The sequence below is a fragment of the Nicotiana sylvestris genome, chromosome 11 (genome assembly GCF_000393655.2).
Source record: "Nicotiana sylvestris chromosome 11, ASM39365v2, whole genome shotgun sequence".
Lineage (NCBI taxonomy): Eukaryota > Viridiplantae > Streptophyta > Magnoliopsida > Solanales > Solanaceae > Nicotiana > Nicotiana sylvestris.
Window position 1 is genome coordinate 133,168,763 of NC_091067.1, and position 21,742 is coordinate 133,190,504.

General features: G+C 35.8%; 1 long non-coding RNA gene across 2 annotated transcripts; it reads left to right on the forward strand.

Annotated features, from left to right (window-relative positions):
- The first annotated feature begins 5,893 nt into the window (after window positions 1-5,893).
- Window positions 5,894-13,071, forward strand: LOC104235101 (uncharacterized). 2 transcript variants are annotated; one of them, XR_713120.2, is made up of 3 exons: window positions 5,894-6,129; window positions 6,666-6,897; window positions 12,433-13,071. It is a non-coding gene; the product is annotated as an uncharacterized lncRNA (long non-coding RNA). The 2 variants fall into 2 exon arrangements; XR_713121.2 differs by lacking the exon at window positions 12,433-13,071 and adding an exon at window positions 7,017-7,145.
- The last annotated feature ends 8,671 nt before the right edge of the window (window positions 13,072-21,742 follow it).

Below are 21,742 nucleotides of genomic sequence, written 5' to 3' on the forward strand. Positions count from 1 at the left end.
TTTGTGTTTGTCAAGTTCTTTTCTGATTATTAAGACTTAAATTTGTAAACGAAAAAAATATTATTTATCCTTATATAAGTGCATATTTTTAAGGATTACAAAAATATCATAATGGCAACATCTGGCACGTGATTATGCTACATTTCATAATACGATTATATTCTTGTTATGTATGCGGCCGTAAAAGGTGAAGACTATATTTTCTTAAAAAGAAGATAATATCTTTTTATGAAATATTTGTAACCATAACCGACATTTAAATTATGTGTTGTTCACGTAGTAAAAATAAAAATTACTATCAAGTTGAATATATTGATATTATAAGAATAATTAACAGAATTGAAGTCATAATTTGAACAGTACTTTTGAAATTCATTTGATAGCAATTTTTTAGTATAACTGTGCCTTGCAATAATAATAGATATCAGTTGAATAGGCTCACCATTCATCAGTTTGAGTTTGCATTATTTTAATTTTGTGCAACTTATTATACTAATTATAATTTTTTTATTAAAATATTTTAACTAATTAGCATAGAATACACGTGCAAGACACGTATCCAAGAACTAGTTAATCATTATGAAGCAAAATACGTTCCAATTTGAATGAAATTCTCAAAAACCTCTTTGCTCATCGATAAAAGAACTTGACGACTATTTTGTGTAAACATACAATAAAGCTTTAACTATCGGCATTGTTTACGATAAGGTTCGACTTTTATTTCCTTTCTGATCTTTTTAACCTTGACTTATTCTTCATAGGGTATAGATTGATGTATTGTTTCGTCAAGCTCTCATTATTCTTGAGGTGTCACGTGCTATCCGCGACCACTAACTAATAATAATTGCATGTGATAGTATCCGATAAATTAACTGTAAACTCTTGATTTTGTTTATATCTTTCAGTGACTTTATCGTACTACTTTTATCTCTTAGCAGATTGAGCAAAAGATGGGGGTTGATGAATATTCTAGAGAGGAGGAGGGTATAAAGAGTGTTTGAAAATCAACATTAACCTATTAATACTATTAACTCTTAACAATTACAATATTCACTAACTCAATATCAAATTTACCTACAAATTAGTCATTTAATTATTTTCCTAACTCTTAGGACTATTTGAAATCAACTAAATGTTGTTTATTCAATCCTTTCTTAATTGAATTAGATAGGAACTCCTAATATTTAAAACTTTAAGTTCCATTTACATTCTACCACTTCATTGGAATAAACATATAAAATTAAACACTAACGTAAATACTTCAATTCAATAAGCACATAATATTGAAACGATATAATTATCATTAATGACACTTAATACTTATATGATTAAAATAAGTAACATATATAAAAGTTATAGCTATCATATTATTATAAAAGCACGAATAATATTATTAGTTTACGAAAATATCTTTAAAATATTAATTTACTTTTAGGGAAAATTTCACATAAGAACAAGTGGGATCCCTACTTTTCAATTTTATAGTCATATTTCAATTTACAACCAACTAGCCCAAAATAAATAGGCTAAGATTCAACATCCAACTACAATAAGTTCTCAAAATTCCTACTTAATTTTTAAAAAGGATTGCTCAAGCTTTTAAGTTAATTTTCGAATCAATAACTGTAACTCAAATATTAGTTCAACAAACCAAATCCATTTGGATGATGAAAATTAGATTTTTAACAAGCTTAAATATGTGGGTTTAGATTCCGAATTTGATTTTGTGAGAAATTTGGAGTGGATATTATCTAGAATTGTTAGAAATAGTACAAGAAAGTTGTATATAAAACTTGAAGTCATTTAATGGATTGGACTGATTTTGAACAAGAATTCCAACTGAAAATCGTGGAAGAAGTTCGTCTACAAACGCTTGTATAAAGGTGTATAAAAATGTATAATAGTGTATAAGATGTGCTTATACACTCATATACACTATTATACAAGATTATACATAATTATACAAAAAACTGACTTCGTCTTCTTCCTTGCGTTTTTTTCTGAAATTTAACTCAAATCTTGCTCAAATCTACTCCAAATCACTTTAAATTTAAATTTTGAACTCCTTTTGATATTTTCAATCAATTGGAACAACACCCAATCCAAACAACTAACAAACTCAAAAAATCTTATTTTTGAAAGCAAAGCTTTGAATGGCCTTCAATGGTGGAATGTTGAATCTTCAATTTTCTTACATTGCAACCAGGTGACACAGGGAAGAAGCAGTAATGGGCGACGACCCTTTGAAGCATATGTAGAAGATGCGAGAAGAAAAGAGAGTGAAAGCAATGGTTGTGAGAATATTGATTTAACTTCATAACTTTTAGAAGCAATGGTTGTAAGAAAACAGATTTTGAATTTGCTATTGCTTTCAAAATATATACAATATGGGCTAGGTCGGATAAAACTTAAAAATATGGGTCATTTTTTGTTATGGAGTAAAGTTAAGTGTATTTTCTTGTAATTTTTTCTTTAAAAAAACCACTCGGAGTATATAGAGGGTTAATTTCTTCTTTCCTTATTTCGGAAAGGTAGAAAGTGACAAAAGCATTATGAAAAAACTATAGGTTTATACTGTTATAATTCAATTTTTGTCATCTAAGTTTGTAAAGGAATTTCCACCGCAAATAAATTTTATTTTGAATAAAAGTAAATTGCACATTTTGTATAAACTTATTTCACTATTTCAAGTAAGAAGTAGATATTTATAGGCACGAAGAATGCGACATAGAAGAGGTGAAGATAATCTCATCGATAATACCAAATTCAACTCTAATTCTGATGAAAGAAAATTTTATTTTCCGACAACATTAGGTTAACGATTGGGGAAGATGTCACGATCCGAATTTTCCACCTTGGAAACTGTGATGGCACCTAACATTGTACTCGCTAGGCACATAAATAACACTTGATGCGGAACGTGTCCCGATCCCACCATACAATCAATAACAGTATAAACATTCATCCTTATTACTCCTTGTTGCGGTGTGCAACCCGATCCCACCAGTCCACCATTATTACTCCTCAACACATATCACTATTATTCCTCCTGTTGCGGCGTGCAACCCCATCCAACATGTCCACCTTTATTACTCCTTGTTGCGGCGTGCAACCCGATCCCACTAGACAATCACATTTCACCCTTATTCCTCTTGTTGCATCATGTAACCCGATCCCAATATATCAGTACCAATCACAACACAAGAACAGTTGTTTCACAATTTAACTTAAAACCTTCCACATCATTTATACCTCAAATCATAACAACGAGAAGTCTATGCCATTACGAAACTTCAACAGCTAATACTACACAGCAAGATCAACCAAAGTATACCATGAAACACCAACAACCAACTTCAACCAACAAGGTAATAAAATGAAACTATGAAATAAGTTATACTTCAATAGAGAAAACAACAGTTAATATGAAGCAATTAGACATGGAAACATTTATGAGCAAATAGCAATTAAGACAAGAAATAATATATTAGAAAACGGGGAAGGGAGCAGACTAAAATGATAGTTTGATGGTGCATAGGTACTCGTCACCACACCTATACGCCATATATATGGAATTTCACATAACAAATAAGTCGGGGATTCCTAATCCCTCAAATCAAGGTTAGACCAAACACTTACCTTAAGCCAACGAGTATTTCAATGCTCAATCACCGCTTTACCTCTCGATTCCACCACCAATTCACTCATATCTAGTCATAATTAATTTAATAACATCAATATATGCTAAAGAAATCAATTCCAATGCATAATTATAGGTTTTTCACTATTTTCCCCAAAAAGTCAAAAATCGACCCTGGGTCCGCTTGGTTGAAACCTGAAATTCAGACCAATATACAATTGGTTTTGGTATTCGACCTCAATTTGAGGTCTAAAACCCCAAATTTGGAAAATTTTAAATTCTACCCAAAAACACCCAATTCCACCATGAAAAGTCCTAGATTCTAGGATGAAATCTTGTTAAAAGATGAAATAGATTGGAAGAAATAAGTTAAGAATCATTTACCTATGATTTGGGGAAGAACTTGTCCTAGGAAAATCGTCTCTTGAAGTTTAGGTTTTGAAGAATGGGAGAATGAATGAAAAATCCCGTCCAAGACCTTTTTACTCAGCTGTAGATGTCGCATTTGCGACTTGAGCTTCCAAATGCGAGGAAGGTATCGCAAATGTGAACCCTCACATTTCTGCTGCCTTCGCAAATGCGAAGGAAAGTTCGCAAATGCGAACATGATCCTCCGCAAATGCGACCAATACCCCTCCCAGCTTTACTTCGCAAATGCGAAGAGTTCTTCGCAATTGCGAAGACTGTTGGCCCAGCTACTCTTCGCATTTGCGATGAGTGGCTCGCAATTGCAACACTGTCAGTCTTCGCAAATGCGAACTCTGGTCTCGCAATTGCGAGATCAGAGGTCAACACCAGAACTGGAATACCTGCAATATTTTTCCAAGTCCAAAACACTCCGAAGCCTATTCAAAAATCACCCGAGCCCTCGGGGCTCCAAACCAAACATGCACACAAGTCTTAAAATATTATACGAACTTGCTCGCGCGATCAAATCGCCAAAATAACATCTAGAACTATGAATTCAACACTAAAACTCATGAAATTTCCAAGATAGTTCAAACTTTCTATTTTCTCAACCAAAAGTCCGAATCACGTCAAATTACTTCCATTTTTCACCAAATTTCACAGATAAGGTTAAAATATTATAATGGACCCGTACCGGGCTCCGAAACCAAAATACAGGCCCGATACCAACAAGTTCAAATATTATTCCATTTCTAAAAACTACTATATTTCCAGTTTACCAATTTTCTTCAAAATTTTATTTCTCGGGCTAGGGACCTCGAAATTCGATTTCAGGCATACGCCCAGGTCCCATATTTTACTACGGATCTTCCGGAACTGTCGGAATACAAGTTCAGGTCCGTTTACCTAAAATATTGACCGAACACAACTAAAATCATCTTTTTAAGCCAAAAATCATCATTTCTTAAATTTTTTCACATAAGGGCTTTCCGGATACACGTCCGGACTACGCACTCAAATTGAGGAGAGATAAAATGAGGTTTTCAAAGCCTCAAAATATGGAAGCGGATTCTAAAACAAAAGATGACCTTTTGGGTCAGCACAAAAGATGAAGCCAAAAATATTGCGAGTTTGCAAGGAAACTTGAATTATTGGATAAATTTTATTTATAGCATGAATTATCATATAAAATAAAATTTTATATTGGATAAATTATCATTAAACTATTGTCATATTATTTAGGACTTTGAAATTAACTACGATTTTGGTATAAAACTAAAGTTTACATTGACGTGAAAACTTGATACTCCTATCTAATATCGTTATCAAGTAATTGTCTTCATCAATTTTAATATAGTAATAGCTTGAAAATATATATATATATATAACTATAAGAAAAAGTTGACACTAATTTTTACTTATAAGTTAAAGTTTATTATCTTTAAATAAAACTTTTAGAATAATTGCTAAGGCTACACGTGCGAGGCGCGTGAAATAGAGACTAGTTTATGTAATATGGGAGTCTTAAAGTAAAACCAACACTCATAATACCGTATATTTATAGGAAAATATGCAGGGTAGTGTTTTTTTTTTCTTTATTGAGCAATTAGATAAATAGGATATAATTATCATTATTTTAAAAAAAAAACATTTTTGTTTAACTTTGTTTATAATAACTCAAATATAATTTTTAATTTAAAAATTATGTAATTTTTTTCAAAATCTATACTCATGAACACAAGATAACGCGCAACACGTGTACTAGTAAAATAAGAAAACGCTCTTTGAAAGACTCAACTCACGGGTAACCTAATTTTTCAGTAAGAAGTCTATTTCAATCTGGGAATGGGACAACAGAAAGTGGGGTGAATTTTGTTCTATTGGCAAAATAGTAACAAATTTTGCTTCCGTTGAATGGACCAGTGTTTGGAACCAAAAAAAAGTGTCAGTTCTACCGAATTTGAAGTACAATGAAGGTGTAGAAGTGCAATTTTTAGCTTTGCTAATTGACAATATATTCAGAGCTTTGAGATAAATGAGGAAAATGGGTTGTGTTTGTGGGATATGAATGCAAATTAAAGGTTTGTCATATCTAGGTTCCGTGAGTATACATGTAAAAACATTGCAAGTTGATCTTTCATTGTGTTGTTTCATTCTCTTATTTTTCTATCTTCATTCTTGCATCTGCAGATGAAAGTATGATTTAAAATTATATATCTTTTTAATCTGAATTATCAATATTATCCAAAAAGTTATTTGAAAACATAAAGTTGTGCTAACAAGCTTCAGAAATGATATACTAAATAAGTACTTGTAGTGCCAAAATGATCCATCTGTTTTAGGATTTCTTGCAATTCTGTATATAAATTAGAATAGCTTTATTAAAAACAATTCCAATTATCTTTTAGTAGTTAATTTGCCATGTCAAGCCTTTCAAGTTTTGATACTTTAAGATTCTATTATCGTTGGTTTCATAAAGGCCAAGATATCTTTAGTAAATTTACTATATCAAGCCTTTCAAGTTTTGAGCTTTTTGTTTGAGCTAGATATGCTTTCATTGTTTGTTGCAACATTTTTAGTAGCTTAACTAGATATTTGTTGATGCATTATTGCACAGGTTAAATATGACAGAGCAGAACGTGATTTGAAAATTTTGTCTCTTTATTAGAACACGATTCTCTCTCCCATGTACTGAAGAAAGAGTTGTATCTGGCCAAAAAGCTATATTGCTCGCCTTTGTTGATCAAATACAAGAGTTATGTGTCTTAGCTTCTTGTTCCAATTAATCTTTTACACGACAGATAATTACTCTATCATTCCTCGCACTTTGTTATGGATTGAAATAAGTGGTAAGTAATTCTTCTCAATGACTTGTTATTTTAGTAGTCTTACAGTTTTTTTAGTATTATTATTGATATATTGAATCATATACTTTTCTTTCTATGTTTGACTTTGCCGATTAATAAAGTTTCGTATCCAACGTTTCTTGCTGAAGAGAAAGAGCAGAATTCAAGTGATTAATCAATGACATAGTTATTGAATCAAGTCATATGTTGTTTTGTTGTTGTAGGTGGGGTATGGGGGTGGGTTTGTAGGGATGGGGAATAGGGTGAGGAAGGTTGAAAAGTGTTTTGGTATTTTTTTCGTTTCTTTTGATAGGAAAAATATTTTTCTCCAACTGGAGGAAAATGAGTTCATGAGGAAAAAGTTCCAAAACATTTAAACCAATCAAACATGAAAAAATTGAGAAATATTTTCTGGAAAATATTTTCCTTCGTACCAAACACACCTTAAGTCTTTTTTATTCTTCATCTCACTTGTTTGCTGTTGCTTTTATTGATATCTGTCTCTCTTTACGTGGCACTAGTGTTGTGACCAATTTAGGGGACTTTTATAACGCTCTTTTGAAATAATGAAACTTCTATGGATTTGGAGGTCCTATAATTTGTACTCTTTGTATAGAAAATGTTTTCCACATTGTTTACCCTCAAAATCGGATAACAATTGATTTTATAAGTGGTTTCAAGGATACGTGGATTAACCTGACACAAAGCAATATATTGAATTATAAATAAAGCAAACAATAATAAAGTAAATTCAAACCGTGTGACTTGAACAATTATAGCCTTGGGAAATAGGTCTCACTTGAACTGAATGTGATTCAAGTGATGTCAAATACAAAAGAACGGTAACTTGTAGAAAGAAAATAATATTATAATATTTTGGGATGCATGTTACAATGTGTCTTGTAAATAATCTGACCTCTTATATTGTAGGGGAATCCTACTTTAGGTACAATTCTATAAAAGGTAAAAAATCTTATGATTTGCTAATTAACCGGTTCCTCATTGATACATGCCGAGAATTTGCCATGATATCCGACCGGTTACTTATATTTCAGCCTTTCGTTATCTGGTTCGATAATGTTACCTCGAGCTCATTCGAAATTGGGGTCATGGGCTCGGCAACTACGAAGACGGGTTTTCTAACCTCGTATCCTGGTTCGATGGAACTCGGGGTCGATCTTCAATTCATTACATTTTAATCCCGATCTGTCATGCAATAGATGAGCCCGATTGTAATATGTGCTTATCCCTACAACATTTTCTCAGCTATGATAAAAATCAGTTTGATAAAAGCATCAAGATTATTAGAACTGATAACGGGATAGAATTTGTCAACGGTTTTTCTGATCAGTTATTCAAGAACCTAAGCATTATACACCAAAAACCATGTGCCTACACTCCTCAGCAAAATGGAGTGGCTGAAAGGATGCATAGGCATATCTTAGAAGTCACCAGAGCTATAAAGTTTCAAGCAAATATACCTATCAAATTTTGGGACACTGCATTTTAGCAGCAATCTATTTAATTAACATAATGCCCAGTTCTGTCATTGCCAATATGTCTCCCTATGAAAGGCTATACAGAACGAATCTATTTTTGAATCACCTTAGAATATTAGGGTGTATATGTTTTGCTAAGATACTATAAGAACATGACAAGCTGAGCTAAAATGGCTGTGCATATGGGGTACTTGGAAATTCACTAAGGCTACATTTTATATGATATAAGTAATCATAATTTCTTTGTCAACAGAGATGTTATATTTAGAGAAAATACATTTCCTTTCAGAAGAACAAGCACAAACTCACAACAACTATTTCCAACTCCCAATATAGGAAATTTACAATAGTTTCTCTGATATTACATTTGACACAGATCTACACAGTCAATCAAACAACATTCCTACACATACTGAGGGTTTAAACAACCAACCTATTCAAGCAGATAATCTTCTATCAAATATACAACCAGTAGATGATATTCAGCAGAACCTATAACCTGAAACCAGAAGATCATCAAGAGACAAAAATCTTCCAGTTTGGTGTCAGGACCCGGATGCCCACCCTCGGGAGTCGTGATGGCGCCTGCTAATGTGAGCTAGGCAAGCCAATCAATTAACTACTTATTTCATTACTCAATTATTTCCTTAAAACAAATATAAGACGATAACATGAAAACAACGGAACTTTAAATAATTAAGCGGAAGATAACAACTAAATATCTGAAATCTGCATCTATTACAACTCTTAAAACCTAAAGCACCCAAAACCTGGGGTCACAGTGTCACAGACGGTCTAAGATTTACTACATACAAAGTCTGAAGAAAATGACAATACACTGTTTCTGAATAAAAGGAAAATGAAACAGGAAATAGGAGTAGAGGAGACGCCAGAGCCTGCGGACGCCTGCAGGTCTACCTTGGATCTCCGCGTGGACTGAAGGTAGCCTCCCACTACGGTCCAAAAGCTGCTCCGGGATCTGCACATAGTGCAGAGTGTAGTATCAGCACAACCGACTCCATGTACTGGTAAGTGTCTAGCCTAACCTCGGTGAAGTAGTGACGAAGCTAGGATCAGACTACCAAATAACCTGTGCAGTTCAAATACATATACAATGGAAAGAAATACAGAAATAACTAGTCAATATGGGAGGGGAAGCATGCTGTGGGGGAGATAACAATTCCGAATAGAAAGACATCAAGTAATAAAAGAAACAATATAACTCGGATATCAACAAAGAATCAGAAATCAACAAATGCACGGCATCACCCTTCGTGCTTTTACTCTCGTCCTCACCAAAGCAATCATATAATAAAAATGTGCACAACATCACTCTTCGTGCTTTTACTCTCTTTCCTCACCATATAATCAATAAAATCAGCACGGAATGGTACATCGTGCGACACGACATCACCTTTCGTGTTTTACACTCTTTCTTCACAATAATACACGGCATCACCCATTGTGCTTTACACTCCTTCCTCACAAAACAAACAATGCACGACATCACCCTTCGTGCTTTAACTCTCTTCCTCACCCAAACAACAATCACAAACAATAGGGCAAGAGAATAAATGACATTATAATAAAGATCCCGGCAAGGGAAGGGAACATCATCAATAACCTCAACATCCCGGCAAGGGAGATAACGAATAAATCAACAATAGCCCGTTAAGGGCGATAACATAATGAGCTCTTCTCTTTCTCACTTTTACTTCACAATTCACTTCACAACTCGAGCCAATGCTCTAGAGGTTCAATTATCACTTATACTTTCACAATTCGTTATACAACTTGAGCCAATGTTCCTCAATTCTCATAGGTCACAATTCCTTCCACAAACTTTACACAACAAGTAGAAATCATTACCAAGGCATGAAAGATACAACGAAGTCATGATAATCACGATATAAGACTCACGGGCATGTTAGACACCAACGTATAGATACTCGTCACCATGCCTATACATCGTACTCAACACTTACCACATAGCAAATAGGACTCGATTCCTAATCCCTCAAGCTAAGGTTAGACCAAAAACTTACCTCGATGCCACGAACACAAATCACGATTCAATTATAGCTTTACCCCTTGATTCCACCATCAATTCTCTCGTATCTAGTCACAAGTTACTTAATTACATCAATAAACGCTAAATGAATCAATTTGAATGCATGAAAATGAATTTTCAAAAGTTTTACCCAAAAAGTCAAAAATTGCCCCCGGGTCCACATGGTCAAAACCCAAGGTTCGAACCAAAACCCGTTTACCCATTCCCCCACGAACTCAAATGTATAATTTGTTTTGAAATCGGACCTCAAATTGAGGTCCAAATCCCCAATTTTTGAAAAACCTAGGTTCTACCCAAAACACCCAATTTCCCCCATGAAAATCATTGATTTTTGACTTGAAATCATGTTAAAAGATGTTAAGGAGTGAAGAAAGTGAGTTAGAAATCACTTACCAACGTTTTGGAGAAGAAAGGTTGTTTGAAAAATCGCCTCTTATGTTTTTAGGATTTTGAAACATAAAAAATAATTGAAAATACCGTCTAAATATACCCCTCTCAGACCCACTGTGCAGACCGCACAAAATCGATTGCGGCCGCATAGCCCTTCTTGTGGACTGCAGTGATATACTTTAGTATTTTGGCCATAACATTCTCTACATATGTCCAAATTGTCATTTCTTTACCTTTCTGAAAACCAGATACGAAGGGCTACAATTTTTGTTTTTGAATCATCTCAAAATTCCTTGTAGATCAAAAGATATAAGCTTCCGAAGTTGGACCAGTGAAATGTTCTTCACCGCGGACCGCACAGAATCTAGTGCGGCCGCACAGGCCCCTCCGCGGCAGCACTCCATTTTGTGCGGACCGCACTGGTTTGTTCAGAGGCCTTCCACTTCCCTGAGCCTGCAACAACTATATTTTAGTTCTAAGACATCCCAGAACCTACCCGAAACTCACCCGAGCCCTCGGAACTCCAAACCAAGTGTGCATACTAACTCAAAAACATCATATGGACCTACTCATGCGATCACATCATCAAAATAACATGTAAAAATCATGAATTAAACCTCAAAACTCAAACATTTTCATCAAGAACTCTCAAAGTTCATAACTCTCAAACCGGAAGTCCAACTCACGTCAAATAAACTCCGTTTTCACCAAACTTTACAGTTATCTTTCAAATGATATAAAAAATTTGTACCAGGCTCCGGAACCAAAATACGGGCCCGATAACAATGGATTCAAACATTAATTCTTTTCTTTATTTCTTAGATAATTCAGTAAAATAATTTCTTTCAAAAATTGATTTCTAAGGTTTGGGTCCTCGGAATTCATTTCTAGGCATATGCCCAAGTCCCATATTTTACTGCGGACCTTTCGGGATCGTCGGAACACGGATCCGGGTCCGTTTGCTCAAAATATTGACCAAAGTCAACCATAATCAAATTTTTAACTCTAGAAATTTTTATTTCTCATATTTTCACATAGCAGGCTTTCCGGATATAGGTCCGGACCATGCACATAAATCAAGGTGAGGTAAAAGGGAGGTTCTTAGGCCTCGAAACACTGAATTTACTTACAACTCAAGTGATGACCCAAGAGGTCATCACATTTGGATAAAAGACTTTGTATCATTGAACATTCACAATGATATACCATATGCATTGGACAGGTATATTGGCTATAATAATATGTCATCCAAATATAAGGCCTAATTTGCCTCCTTTTCATCTACTATGGAACCTTCTAATTACTCTGAGGCAGTAAAAGTCCCAATATGGGTAGAAGCTATGCAATAAGAAATTAGAGCATTTTTTTATTTAAATTTCCCCATTATTTGAGAGTGTTGTATTAATCAAAAGATGGTTTTCTTAGTACAACACAAGGGTAAAGGTTACCCTTCAAAAGATATGGCTAGGTGATAATATAATATAGATTTACCTGCCAATATCAACAAAAATTCTAGCTTACAAAAAAATTAGTTTTATCATACTTGATTCTAATACTTGGAATTTGGCTTTTGTCCAGGTGAAAGGGAACCTTAGCACCTTTAGGAAGTTGCTGACTGGAGAAGTAGTAAGCTCCCTTCTGAGTTTTGGCCACCAATTTTGCTAAACAGTCAGCTAGTTGGTTGGCTTCTCTTTAGCAATGGTTGATATTTATATTAGTCGTGTGCCTCATTTGTGTTATCTTATCCGTGATCTGAACCATCATGTAATTAGTCTCATTCTCCTTCCTTAAAATATCAGCTAGCAAGAGTGAATCCTTCTCTAAAGTGAAAGTTGTCTACCCATTTTGTATACACCGGGTAATTCCAAAAAATATTGCATAAGCTTTTGCAAGATTGTGATTGTTGCACCTATAAGGGAATGAGAATGCCATGATAATGTCACCATTATCTTTCCTCAGTTCACCTCCCAGTCCATCCTTCCCATCGCTCTTGTTAAAACTTCCATATGTGTTTAGCTTGAGATATCCAATTCCTGGTTTTTGCCATTGCACTACCATAAAGCTTTGTTTGGGATGCATCTTTACTAGAGTGTCGCAGAAACTGTCCCAAGGAAACTTGAGTTTACAATTAGGATAGGCCTTGTTGATTACGATTTCCACATTCCAATTGATTTGTTGCTTCAGTTTATAGAAGTTGAATTTCTTCTGATCTCCATACCTGCAAATACAAGTTTTTTTTCACAGTACCCAACATATAATAATAGGAGTAATACTTAACACTAGTTTATGTACATTATTAACAAACTTAGTATGCCACCAGGTATTTAACATATTTCTAATAGGGTGGGGTTGATAGTTAATTCCTGTCACACCTCCTTTTCATTACTCCTGCAAGGGTGTAAAGGAATTTTTCCAATTAAAGGACAATCGGAATGAGATTTGGTTATTAATTATTAGAGTCGCCACTTGGGAAATTAATGGTGTCCCAAGTCACCGGTTTTAAATCCCGAACAGAGGAAGATTTGACTCTGTATTACAGTCCGCGCACCAGAAATCCGGATAAGGAATTCTGTTAACCCGGGAGAAGGTGTTAGGCATTCTCGGGTTCCGTGGTTCTAGCACGGTTGCTTAACTGTTGTATTTGATTTTATCTGATTTTAATGCATACTAGCTTATGTGCTTTTTATTTGTAAACTGCTTTTGCCATTATTTTAAACGAATTACAACGTCGTGGAAATGTGTCTCGAACCATGTCACAATCAATGCACCCGCGGTTGTTAATATATTTCGACTCCGTTGAGATTTGAATTTGGGTCGCATCAGTGCGCACCCGATTTTTAAGGAAATAATTTAAGTTCACACGCCTAGAACATCCTCGCGTTGTTAAGTTCGCTAGGGCCATGGATATTTGCTAAATGGCATGTCTTGAATCTAATTGTTCAAGAAAATCAGTGAGTTGCTATTAATGAACAAGATCTTTAACTAAAAATATAAAAGAAAGTAAACTTTCACAGAATAAGGAGAAAGCAAAATCGGTCTGCAATCTAAAATCAATATAATAAGAAAACATTCGCGGAGTTTACTTTAACTCACACGAATTGACTGAGTTTACTAAACAAGAACTGGCTGAGGCACAATATGACAAGAATGATGATGCAGGTTCTGGTTCAGATGCTTCATGCTGAGACATTGGAATCCAGTAAAACTAAAAGAAGAAAACTAAGAAAACATTCAAAATCTACTAGAAAGGAAGAGGATGCAACAACTACGGCTGCCACTCTTAGCGAAGGCTTCTCCCCTGCTGGCACCACAAAAAAAAAATGAAACAGAGAACACAAAGAAAGCTAGCCGCCAACCATGCTGATTAACATGAAACCCAAACTCTTTAAATCCCAACTTATCAAACTATCATCTCACTTTCAGGAAAATCAAATTGAACAGACTCACAGGCTTGACGCCGAGACTGAATCTAAGGGAAGAATATCACCAGTAACAGTAGATTTAAATTCAAACAGACTGATTTGAAATCATGCTTAACCAAACTGATTCAAAAATGATTTAAGTGTAAACAAACCAGTTCAACAAGCACACAAACATGAAACTAGCGTATGAAAAGCTATAACAGGGATGACCAAATTTTTATCTAGCCCTACACAAGAAATCACCTTTTGAGCTCCAGAAATTTTATCCTAATCTAAGCCCGTCACAAGATAGTTTTTCTCAAAAGTGAAGACATAGCAATTACATTGGCAAACCTCGACGGTAGGCCTCATTTGTTTACATGGACCAAAAGAGAGAACACCTCCAAATCACTTAAACCATGCACAAATCCATCAGATAAAGATAAAGAGTCAGGCATCAAGCTATTTAATTTTCCATTGACACATTTTAGTCATAAAGAGAGTTTTAAGGTACCTAAAGAATAAATCACAGACTAATACCAAGTAAAGGCCTGCAACCCACAGGAACAAACTCAGCTACTAGTAGTAAAGCAACAAATAGAGAGAACCTAGCAATAATCCTAGCTTTCAGGTTGGACTTCAAGCACAGCTACACACAGCAGCAACCTACCAGAGAAAACTCACTCAAATCCTAGAATTTCCAGCATTGTTCAGAAGAAAGCAGTCTCAAAAAATGAAAAGAGGATACAATTTCAGAAATTCTTTCCCAAATCTATCTATTCTTGATTGTATTTAGAAGAGATGAAGCTCAATCCAAGATCAAACCACCTACATAACTGAACTAGGATAGAAACGATGCTTGAAAACTGAAATGATCCCGATCTTATCCTAGGGTGAAAACAGATCACTGGAAATGTCGACAAATAGATAGAAAATTCAAGTTGATTGGAATACAAACATCAAGATAGTCACATCTTCTTAGCATTAAGGCCTGAGTGGGAACCACGCATGACTTGACTGATTTGCAAATAGTACACGAGTAAGCATGGAATTTCAGGAAAATACACGAGTTATTCAACTTATTCAATTAGTAACAACAAACCAACTCCAGCATCCTACGATAAAAGAAAGCCGAACAAAGTTAACCTTCAAATCATTTAGAAACCAGCTTTCAAATATTTTCTCCAAAAAAAAAGACCAAGCTATGATCGTATGGTGATAGAGGAGGCAGACGCGCACACACAGCTACATGTTAAATGAATTCTAACAGTAACCTAACATGCTTCACCAACTCACATAATCACACAATCAAATCGAGCCTCGATTAACCATGTTGGAGTTGAACAAATTCCATATAGACGTCCAAATACCAAAAGTAAAACATGGCATAGGGGAGCAGATGTTTTTCAGAGAAGGAAAACAAACGATATGCAATTTGTGTTCCTAGAAAATACACGATCGATTTCCATACTCATACTATAACGCTCAAAATCAAGCAAACTTATGAGCCAACCTTCCAGTTCCAGTAGCCGAGAGTAGTTTCACAATAATAGACCAACCAAACTATAATAGCTATTTGAAAACGACGAAATTGGGATTCAAATGAAGGCTCGACATCACAATAACCGTTAAACCATAGAAAACGACCACTCAAAATCAGCTTCTACTAACTGAAGATACTCAAATACATCACACCACTGAGAATGAATTCATTCAACACGAAATTCGATCATAGATCCATTCGAGGCAGAAACACATAGTTCAAAGCATTGAAACGAAACAGAATCGCAAGAGCATAGAGATGAAGATTGAACCTGAAATTTCGAACTTCTTTTGATAACAGAATCGAAGGCGATTACACAGTTTCGACTCCAAAACTATCACAAGAACACAATGGCAGATCAAAGCTCGAAGAACAGCAAATAAGTAGCAGCCGAATAGAAATAAGAGGTTTGAACAACGACGAACTTAGCAATTCTCAAACGAGCTCCATTTTAAAATCAAAATCCAGACTGGAATGAAAATTAAACTAGCTTCACCACTAAATGTTCCTCTCCGGTTTTGACAGGGAAAACAAAATTAAACTCGGAAAAAATAACTCAAACTATTTTTGTGTATATTTTATAGACTGGAACTAAACTAAAATTAACCATAGAGAAAAAAAAGAAAGACTATTTTTTACACCTCAGTTTTCTTCTCCAAAATTCTTCCCCCCCCCCCCTCCCGAAAATCGGATTCAATCCTTTTATGAAACGAACCCCTGATGAATGTGGGGCTCGGATTGAACGAAATTCATCCAATGCCTCACATTCATCCAACGAATCGTCTCTAGGACCTTCCAATCGCGTGCCTTCTCTCAAAATCGAGCGATGAATAGAAGCGAATCTTGGCATCAGAAAATCCGTTAGCAACAGCAAGATGATAGATAGAGGGACGCGTGAGTTAGGGCTTGATGCTCACTCGCGTGAATTTTGACGATTTTTGGGACGAATTTGGGGCTTGACTCGCGTGTTCTTCAAAGAAGAAGAACAGTCGCAATTTTGGGATTAGGGGTCTGGGGATCTGATTGTATTTGCGTGTGTATATGGACGGGTCGGGTCATGGTCAAGGAGGGGTGATTTGGGCCGGATTGGGAATTAAAGGATTTGGGCTGGCCTCTTTCATTGTTTTCATTTCTTTTATTTGACTTATTTTTTTTTCCTTGTTTTGTATTTATTTCTTTTTTTCATTTTATATATTTTTCTGATTTTTATCAAAAATGCTGAAATAAAAACTCACAATCAAATTACATTAAAAAATATATTTCTTAATTAATTCCTTAAAAATGCAAACTAATACAAATTTAAACTAAAAATGCAAAACGGACCATTTTGTTATTTTCTTTATATTTTGTTCTAAAACAAATTAACCCCTAATTAATCCTAAAATATGAAGTTAAATCCCAAATGTAAATGCCAAATGCATTTTTTTTCTTCGTATTTTCATATGAAAAAAAATGCACAAATAAAATGCAAACAATTAACACAAAATGACATCAAAATTCACAAAAATTGTAAAAATAAAGAAAAATTATTTTGTTTGAATTTTTGGGAATTATTCATATATAGGGCAAAAATCACGTGCTCACAGCTGCCCCTCTTTACTAGGAAACCCGAAGAGTTTTCGTGCAAAGACAAGTGAGCAAATACGAGCGATTTTGCCCGTTTGAAAATTCCGTGTGAAGCATTTTTGAAAAGTTTGACCGCACCCTGCTTCAGTGGTTGCCTACATATCCTGGGCTAAACAGGAATCAGGTCAGTGTAGTTAGGGAATGTCTAGTAGCTGGGACTACCAGGAGCTGTGATTTTACTGCGACTGCTGCTGCTACTGCTTGCTGACCTCCCTTATTACACCGTGTAAAAAAATAAAAGAAGTTAGACTAAGCTATGAACTATGAATTACAAGATCCTGTCTAAAATCTTCAAACTTGTTCTTGTACTTCCTTATCGTCTTGCATTCCTCTGATGAAATCCATCGTTGCTACTCCAGATTGCTAACTAAGGTGTCGTTCCTTCCCTTCAACTTGCGGGACTTGAATAAACTTGAACTTGAATGTATTCCTCTGTTATTTGGGCGGGCTCCCAACTTCTGAAACTTGAACTGTATGTATTCCTCTGTTATCCAGGCGGGCTCCTGACTTCACAATACAAACACAACAACGAAAACTTTCTGCCCCAGTTTGAAAACTGGGTACATGTTACTGGATGAGAATTTAAAACTAAACTTGAATTGTAATATCTCTATTCTCCAGGCGGACTCCTGACTTCAACTACAACTTAAAATATAACAACCTCAATTCTCCAGGCAGGCTCCTGACTTCAACTACTTAAAAATTTTAATACCTCCACTCTCCAGGCGGGCTCCTGACTTCGACTACTTAAAAATTTAATACCTCCATTCTCCAGGCGGGCTCCTGATTTCGAATTTAGACAAGAGATTGATTGAAAACTAAAATTTGAATTGTATCACCTCTGTTCTTCATGCGGGCTCCTGATTGCTTAAAATTTAAATTGTATGTCTCTGTTCTCCAAGCGGACTCCTGACTTCTGAATTTTGAATTCTGTACCTCTGTTCTCCAGGCGGGTTCCTGACTTCAAAATAAACAAAGATATTGATGGGAAACTAAAACTTGAATTGTATCACCTCCGTTCTTCCGGCGGGCTCCTGATTGCTTAAAATTTGAATTGTATGTCTCTATTCTCCAGGCGGACTCCTGACTTCTGAACTTTGAAATTGAATGTCTCTGTTCTCCAGGCGGACTCCTGATTGCCGAAATTTGAAATGCGTGTCTCTGTTCTCCAGGCAGACTCCTGATTACCGAAATTTGAAATGCGTGTCTCTGTTCTCCAGGCGGACTCCTGACTTTTAAAATTTAAATTGTATGTCTCCGTTCTTCAGGCGGACTCCTGACATCAAACTTGAAAAGTATGTCTCTGTTCTCCAGGTGGACTCCTGACTTCAACAAAATAATCAACCAACGAAAATTTTTCTGCCCCAGTTTGGAAGCTGGGTGTATAGGTGAGTGTTAAACTGAATCATATTATCACATATTACTAAGAAGTGAAAGCTAAATCCTATTATCTAGGGAGGTCCTGACAACTCCTCATAATTACAAACCTTATCATGTTATCTACAAGGGTTTTAAACTACATCCTATTATCAAGAAAGGTCCTGACAACTTGAATTTTATCCTAAACATGCAAACTTCGCAACCAAATTATATTCCCCTATGCTATTCATGATTATCTTGTGTTTTTAATCCCACCATACTTTGCGGTCAAATCTGATTACTGCTTGCTTTCCCTTTATGGAGAATTCCTCCTGAACAACCAACTTTCTGCCCCTGTTTCAATCAAAGAAAATTCCGTTAGTTTAAAATGGTGGTTAGTTGATGGCATTCTTGCTGAAAAATCCTTCCCCTGCATTGCTTTGTGTTGACTGACTTCCACGCCCTGACCCTGAACCGTTTTGACTTTCTGACCAACTTTTAAATTCCCCAACCTCTGGTGACCTAAATGTTTTACACCCATGCTGTTATTTCACTTTTCTGACCCTTTTGTTTGAACCTTTGCATTTCCCAATCATTCCACCGATGGAGCTTCCTCTAATTCCCTGTATTCCACTTGACATCATGTTGTTTTTGACATGCTCTGACCACGTTGTGCTTTACAATTTCGGAAGCTGGTAGTGAGCCTTGAAATCCTTTCCCACTTGCTTTTGAACATAACTGACATTAGCACATTTAGACAAACAAAACCCCCAAAAGAGAATGAAATGCAATGGTTTTACGGGTTGAGGATAAGAAGAATCCAAAACCGGATGACTACTAAAAATAAAGTAAAGAAAAGAAACTTATCTGACCGGAACAGCTGGCACCAATTGTCATGACATGCATTTCGGACTAATCGGCCCAACCGATCCAACTAAACAACTCTCAATTGCCATACCTCATTGCCCAGAACTTCCATCAATTGTTTGAATTACACAGACCTTAACCTTGTTTTCCTGCGGTTCCACGAAATGGTTTCCATCAACAAACCTTTCTCAGTTTGCCATTTCTCAACTCACTTTTGCCTTGAGGTGCCCGTGAAGGTTTTCACCACTAAGACTCTCTCATTTTATTTTCTCTCAGCTCCCGTCGCCTTACGGTGCCCGTGAGGGTTTTCACCCATAAGACTCTCTCATTTTTATCTTTTGTTCTTCTTGCTTGAACTAGAGTGTTGCCACTGCCACGACTTACCGCTACCTGCTCGACTTGGCATTTCTCAAAAATTGATCAGAAGGTCTTTCTTTGGACCGTAATGTAGGCTTTTGGATTGGGTTAGAAAGAAAGGTATAAAAGGCTCAAACAATTCAAATGGGTTCAAATTACAACTTTCGGAATCCAACTTTTCACAACAATCACAACTTCTGCCCAGTTTCTTGCTTGGGGATTTTTTGGATTTTATTTTGGTATGACTGAACCTCGGAGTAAGGCTGCCTACGTACCCTTTCGGGATCAAGTCAAACGTAGTTTACTTTATCATAATTACCTTTGTTGTTGTGTTTTTTTTCCTTTTCTTTCTTTTCATCTTCTTTTCCTTTCTTTTCTCCTCTTTTTCTTCTTTTTCTTTTCTTCTCTTTCTCTTTTCCTTCACTTTTCATTTTTTCTTTTCTCTTCTTTTTTCTTCTTCTTTTTTTTTCTTTTCTTTCCTTTTCTTTTCTTTTTCCTTTGCTTTTCTTTTCTTTCTTTTATGTTCGGCACCTGTGTTCCTTGATAATGCCATTGATTCCAAAAGAGGGGTATGAAAAATAAGTAAGGCTCAAAGGGGATGACAAGGTATAAAAGTGTTTAGATAGCAGGACAAAACGCCTTCGTCATTTCAATCATTAAGATATGCCGAATACAAACAGATACATTCAGAAATAAAGAAATCATACATAATATCTCTTGACCGCATCGGAATTGATGGCCATTTCTATATATTTTCCTTCTACATCTGTCAAATACAATGCACCGTTAGACAACACTCTAGTTACTACAAATGGTCCCTGCCAGTTTGGGGCAAATTTTCCTTTTGCTTCAGCCCAATGAGGCAAAATCCGCCTCAGTACTAACTGTCCGACTTCGAATTTCCTTGGACGCACTTTCTTGTTGTATGCTCTTGCCATTCTTTGCTGGTACAGTTGACCATGACACACTGATGCCAATCTCTTCTCGTCAATCAAACTCAACTGCTCGAGGCGGCTTTTCACCCATTCATCATCATCGATCTCAGCCTCCGTGATGATTCGCAGAGACGGGATTTCCACCTCTGCAGGTATTACTGCCTCGGTACCATACATCAATGAATAAGGAGTCGCCCCCACCGAGGTACGAACGGTGGTGCGATATCCTAACAATGCAAAAGGTAATTTCTCATGCCACTGTCTAGATCCTTCAACCATCTTCCGGAGTATTTTCTTTATATTCTTATTGGCTGCTTCAACCGCACCATTTGCCTTGGGACGGTATGGAGTAGAATGCCTATGGGTAATCTTAAACTGCTCACATGTCTCCTTCATCAAATGACTATTAAGATTAGCCCCATTATCCGTGATGATTACCTTCGGAATCCCAAACCGACAGATGATATTTTAATGCACAAAGTCGACCACAACTTTCTTAGTCATAGACTTGAACGTCTTAGCTTCCACCAATTTGGTAAAATAGTCTATAGCTACCAGAATAAACCTGTGCCCATTTGACGCTGCTGGATCAATTGGCCCAATAACATCTATGCCCCATGCAACAAAAGGCCATGGTGCAGACATCGTATGTAGTTCTGATGGTGGAGAATGAATCAAATCTCCATGCATTTGGCACTGATGACATTTACACACAAAACTGATACAATCCCGCTCCATAGTGAGCCAATAATAACCTACTCGGAGAATCTTTTTTGCTAGAACGTACCCACTCATATGCG